Source organism: Chiloscyllium plagiosum, chromosome 4, assembly GCF_004010195.1.
Source record: "Chiloscyllium plagiosum isolate BGI_BamShark_2017 chromosome 4, ASM401019v2, whole genome shotgun sequence".
NCBI lineage: Eukaryota > Metazoa > Chordata > Chondrichthyes > Orectolobiformes > Hemiscylliidae > Chiloscyllium > Chiloscyllium plagiosum.
This window is the reverse complement of record NC_057713.1, coordinates 45,054,842-45,060,841: the sequence shown is the minus strand read 5'-3', so window position 1 is coordinate 45,060,841 and position 6,000 is coordinate 45,054,842. Positions and strand designations below refer to the sequence as shown.

General features: G+C 38.9%; 1 protein-coding gene across 3 annotated transcripts in view; it reads left to right on the top strand.

Moving 5' to 3' along the window:
* Positions 1–702: 702 nt before the first annotated feature.
* osgin2 (oxidative stress induced growth inhibitor family member 2) overlaps positions 703–6,000 on the top strand; it is a 61,922-nt gene continuing 56,624 nt past the window's right edge. For all 3 annotated transcript variants that reach the window (XM_043688121.1, XM_043688122.1, XM_043688118.1), the window contains exons 1-2: positions 703–904; positions 1,021–1,115. The gene's annotated coding sequence lies outside the window, so the exon portion shown is untranslated. The remainder of the gene's footprint in view (positions 905–1,020; positions 1,116–6,000) is intronic.

Genomic DNA, 6,000 nt, shown 5'->3' with positions numbered 1-6,000 from the left:
TGGTGGAGCTCATTTCTAGCACAAGTGCCACAACGTCTTGGTTCTCTTGATGTTGATGCTCATGGAAAAGTGACAGGCTGAATGACCATTGATGAATGCGTGCTGGTCCTCACCAGTGACCTGCGCACTCAGAATGTGACCTCAAGCATCATGTGTAGAATCCTTGTGCTAACTTATAGTCAAGTCCTCTCTAGCTGTTTAGCAGAGAAGTGCCACACCTTCCACTCTGTCCAATCCAACAGCCCACATATCCCTGCAATCCTGATGGCTGAGTATGCCCCTCAGAGGACATTGGCCAAGAGCATCCAAGGAGTCAGGACAGAGATCAGAACAACCTACTTCTAGCTCAGGTTTAGCACCGTATGACAATTTTCTAGAAAAAAAAGTGAGGAATTGCAGCTGTACATGGATGTATACAGAAATGTTTAACACAATGTTAGATTGTTACATTTTTGTTTCATCTCTTGGTACGGTAAGATTCAGTTACTTTGCTCTATTTTCCCATCTTGCCCATTTGCACCTGCTGTCTGGCAAGTGGCCTTCCATCCTGTGCAAAGTGTTAATGCAAGAGTTAAGCAGTGGATCTCTGTGAAAGGACTGAGTTGTGATTTTAGGATTGTTTTGTACTGGAAAGCATACCACGTGGTTGTGAATGGTGCGCCCTCTTTGCTCAGCAGATTTTATCGGGTGGAATTTCCCAGTGAAAGCTGAGCTCTTCCTCCAACACCCCTTCCTTCCGACCACACTCCTTCCCTGAAACATTTCTTTGATGTTTGAGGAGGAAGAGTGAGAAAATCTGATCGCTTCAACATCTAGAATCCACCATGGAGTGGTATACCAGCAGAACAAAGCTCCAACCCAGGTTTTGAACCCTCTCAAGATTTATACCAGTGCAGACACACAGGTGAGATACTCCAATCCAAGGACTTTCCAAATCAGAACCTGAATGAAAATCAGGTTTACTTTTGATTTTTAAATTCAATCAATGGCACATTTTTTATTTTGTTTTACATGATAAAGACCCCTTCATGTAGTAACGTCGAAGGACAGAAGTTGGACAGCTGCATCAATGATTATGAGTCATCCCATACGGGAAAACAACTTCTTTGTAAAAGGTAACTTAACGCTTCCATTTAAATAAACTTGCTGTCTGTTTAATTTCCTGACAAAAATAATGCTCTCACATCATGATGTGAATTACTGACATTGACTTGACAGAACTTAGTGAAGCATTAACAATGATGTTATTTTACTAATAGAAGAATTGTAGCGTTAGCCTGTCTTATTGATCTTTGGGTTTATTTGTTTAATACTGCTGAATCTGTCTCCATTAGATCCTACTGGATTATTGAATCACCATTAGTCTTTCATGGCAAATTAACCCTTCAGCATTTAAAGGCATTGAGTATTTTGATTCAACTGGAAAGTTCAAAGTACAAGAATAAAAACAACTCTTTAGTGCAGTTATTTTTGATGGAATGGATGTTTTGACAAAAAGTTATTAGAGCAAGTAATGAGTGTTAATTCCTCTTTTCTCTGATTGCCATCGTCTGAGGTTGATTGTGTTCTTGGAAGCTTCACCATGTGACCTCTAGGTTTCAACAAACCAAGGCCTATTACTCTTGTTATTATTGCTGTCTGGTCCACCATCCTGTGGATAACCCCCACACCATTTGAAAAGGGAGTAAACTTTTCATTATCTGAATTAGATGGCCTTGACTTTCAATCAAATAGCTTTTTCCCATACTCAATACTTTTCAATCTAACAACAGAAAAAGATCAAAGGGATTTTTAAAAAAACTTTTTGTGTGTCTTTATCATTTTTCCCTCTGGTTGATCATAGAAATGTGCTAAAATTAAAAATTAATCCCCAGAAACACTATGACACTTACATTGGGTAAGTAACCTTAAATTAAACTCAACTGCACTCACATCTGGTACGATTTTACATTTAAATCATTGCTCAACAAAGAAATGACAATAGAAGTTTTCTAAATCAAAATATCTATTTTGAGAAGAATATTTTGCCATGCTGCTTTTGCAATATTTGATTAATACACCTGGTAAAGTTGAACACAATGAAACAGAAGTAGACAATTTATCCTATTGAACTTGCATCATTATTCCATCTGAGCTGTTATCTAATTCCACATCCTTAATTACATGATTGACAAAACCTATCAATATCAGTAGTAATATTATTTAATGAATAATTGACTTACTTTCAAAAGATCTCATAGCAGAGTGCTAGCGTCCCTACGTTTATAGTCAAATCCTAGCTCCTGAATGTAGATATTAAAATTTGCTGAGTCAGCCGAAATGAAGTTAGCAACTCATCTTCCAGCAGTTCAGGGTGTGTTGCATTCACTAGCATGTCATGAGTCCACATTAGCACGCAAGTCAGCTAGAATTAATTCACACATGCAACTTAAAAACAAGCAGCATGTATGAACACAAACTTGACTTTAAAATAAAAGATGAATACTTGACTTCTTCTTGCAAACTTCAGAGAGCAAGCCATCAAACTGTTATGTGGCTCCTTCAGACAGAGACCATTAAATTGCACAAACATTTCCAGTGTTAAGGCTGAAGGTTCTCGATGTTCAGCAACTCATGAAATGCATTTTCATAGATGGTGAGCCTTCTAGTATTTAAACACTTATGGTGTAAGAAATGAGAGCTCTTGATGTTCATAGGACTATAAGAAATAGGAGTCGGCCATTTGTCCCTTTGAGCTCACTCTGTTCTTCAATAGGATCATGGTTGATCTGACACTCCATAAGTCTGCTATCCTGCCCTTTCCCTGTAACCTTTGATTGTCTAACTGATCAAGAATCTACCTATCTCAGTCTTAAATATACACAGGAACTCTGTCCCCAAATCCCTCTGTGGTAAGGAGTTCCAAAAATTCTCAAAGAGAGAAGAAATCTCTCCTTATCTCAGCCTTAAATTGGCATCTCTTAGTTCTAAGACCATGCCCTCTGGTCCTAGACTCACCATGAGGAGAAACATCTTCTCAGCATTTACACTGTCAAACCTCTTAAGAATCCTATTTGTTTCACTGAGGTCACTGCACATTTTTCTAAACTCCAGTGAGTCCAGTCCCAATCTGTTGAATCTTTCCTCATAAGACAATCCCGCCATTCCAGGGATGATCCCAAGTGAAACCTCTTTGATTTGCTTGAAATTAAAATGATATATTTTCTTAAGTAAGGGGACCAAAACTGTTCACTCCAAATGTGGTCTCACCAGTATGTTGTACTGTTGCAGTAAGACTTCCCCACTCTTATAATGCAACCTCTTTGAAATAATATTCCAATATTCCATTCGCCTTCCTGATTACCTGCTGCATCTGTGTGCTAGCTTTCTGTATTTAGTACACAAGTATCCCCAAATCCCTTTGCACTGCACTTTCTGCAGGTTTTTTTTCCATTTAAATAATGCTGTTCATTTATTCTCCCTTCCAAAATGAATTTCACATTTTCTCACATTACCCTCTTTTTGCCAACCTTTTGACAACTAACTTAACCTACCAATACCTCTCAGTAAACTGCTTGCAAGGTTCTCACAACCGGCCTTTTCACATATTTTTGTTTTGTCTGCAGATGAAACTACAGCACATTTGCTTGCTTCCTCCTAGTAACTAATGTATGTATTGTAAAAAGTTGCAGTCCCAACGCAGACCCATATGGAACACCACTGATCATAGGTCGCCAACCTGAAAAGGAATCTCCAATCCCCACTCACTGTTTCCTACCCATGAATCAATCCCCTATTCATGCCACTATATTACCTTCAACAGTGTGCAATCTTCTCTTATGACTTAACCTTTTATGAGGTACCTTGTCAAATGCCTTCTGGAAGTCCAAATGCCACGCATCTACTGGTTCCTATCTTTTCACTCTGGTTAAGACTTCCTTGAAAAACTATAATAAATTAGTCAGACATGAACTCCCTTTCATGAAACCAAGCTGACTCTGTTTGATTAGATTATGACTTTCCAAATATTCAGGATTTGGTGATGCCGGTGTTGGACTGGGGTGTGCAAAGCTAAGAATCACACAACACCAGACTATAGTCCAACAGGTTTAATTTGGATGCACTAGCTTTCGGATTGCTGCTCCTTCATCAGGACAACCACCTTTCAATTAAACCTGTTGGACTATAACCAAATATTCAGGCATTACTTCTTTAATAACTGATTCCAATACTTCTCTAACTTTAAATATTAGGCTAATCAGCCTATAGCTGTCCACTTTTTGCCTCTCTCCCTTGTTAAACAGAACTTTCACATTATCAGTTTTCTAATTACAGAGGCATAGAGTCATACAGCATGGAAACAGATCCTTTGGTCCATTTTTCCATGCCGACCAGGTATCCTGAACTGAAATAGTCCCATTTGCTTATATTTGGCCCATATCCCCCTAAACTTTTCCTATTCATGTACTTGTTTAAATATCTTTTTAATGTTGCAATTGTACTTGGCACTACCACTTGCTCCAGCAGGTCATTCCATATATGCACCACCCTCTGTGTAAAAAGGTTGCCCCTCAGATCCCTTTCAAACCTATGCCCATTCACCTATATCCCCTAATAAGGTCACCCTTCAGCATCCTACGCTCCAGGGAAAACTGCCCTAATCTATCTAGCCTCTCCTTATAACTCAAACCCTCAGTCTTTGTAACATCCTTGTAAATCTTTTGTTGCACTCTTTTCAGTTTAATAATATCCTGCCTATAGCAGGGCAATCAGAATTGTATGCAGTACTCTAAAAGTGGCCTCACCAATTAGTTGAGCAGCTGCAACGTGATGTTCCAACTCTTATACACTCTGATGAATAAAGGCAAGCATGCCAAACGTCTTCTTCAACACCTTGTCTGCTTGTGAAGCTATTTTCAAGTAACTATATACCTGTTCCCCTGGGTGTCTCTGTTTGACAACACTCCCCAGGGCCCTACATTAACTGTGTTAGTCCTGCCCTGGTTTGTCTTACCAAAATGCAACACCTTGCATTTAACTATATTAAACTACATCTGCCATTCCTTGGCCCACTGGCCCAGTTGATCAAGATCCTGTTGTATTCTTAGATAAACATCTTCACTGTCCACTATACCATCAATTTTGGTTTCATCCACAAAAGTACTAAGCATGTCTCCTATATTCTCATCCAAATCATTTATATAAATGTCAACTAACAGTGGACTGATTCTTGTGGCACAATGCTGCTCACAGGCCTCCAGTCCAAACAACAACCTTCTACAATCCTTTGGAATTTCTTCAAATTTCAAATATTTTTGGGAAATTATAACTATTGCAGCCATTATCTCTGTAGCTACTTGATTCGGGATCATAGGATGCAAGCCATCAGGGCTCGGGGACTTGTACACTTTCAGTCCTGTTAGTTTATCTAAGACTTCTCTGATCATAGTAATGGTATTTAATTCCTTCCCTGTATTCTATAGTGTTAATGAGATGTTCAAAATATCTTTCATCGTAAAGACTGATGCAAAACATTTGCTTAACTCCCCTGCCATTTCCTGTTCCCCATAATCATCTCCTCAGATTCATTTTCTCAGGGGCCTATGTTCCACTTGGACCTCTCTCATTCTTTTTAATATTTAACGAAGTTCTTATTTTCGGATTTTATATTCCTTGCTAATTTGCCCTCCTCGTTTATTTTCTCTGTCTTTATTATCTTTAAGTCCTCCTTACCTTGATTTTGAATTTATCCTGGTCTTCAGGGCTAACACTAACTTTTGACTCCTGATGTGCTTTTTCTTTCAAGTTAATATTCTCCTTGACTACTTTGATTAGCCCCATAATAATTTTATCCCTCTGCAAGAATCTTTTCTCTTTGCCTCCTTAAATGACTGCTTATTTCTGTCATTCCCTGCAGTTCACTTTAGCTAACTCAATCTGGGGGATTTTGGATCCTGCGTGGAGATTGGGCAACACTTCAGGTTCTGAGGGTACAGGAGGTCTGGGGAAGGTATAAGGGGA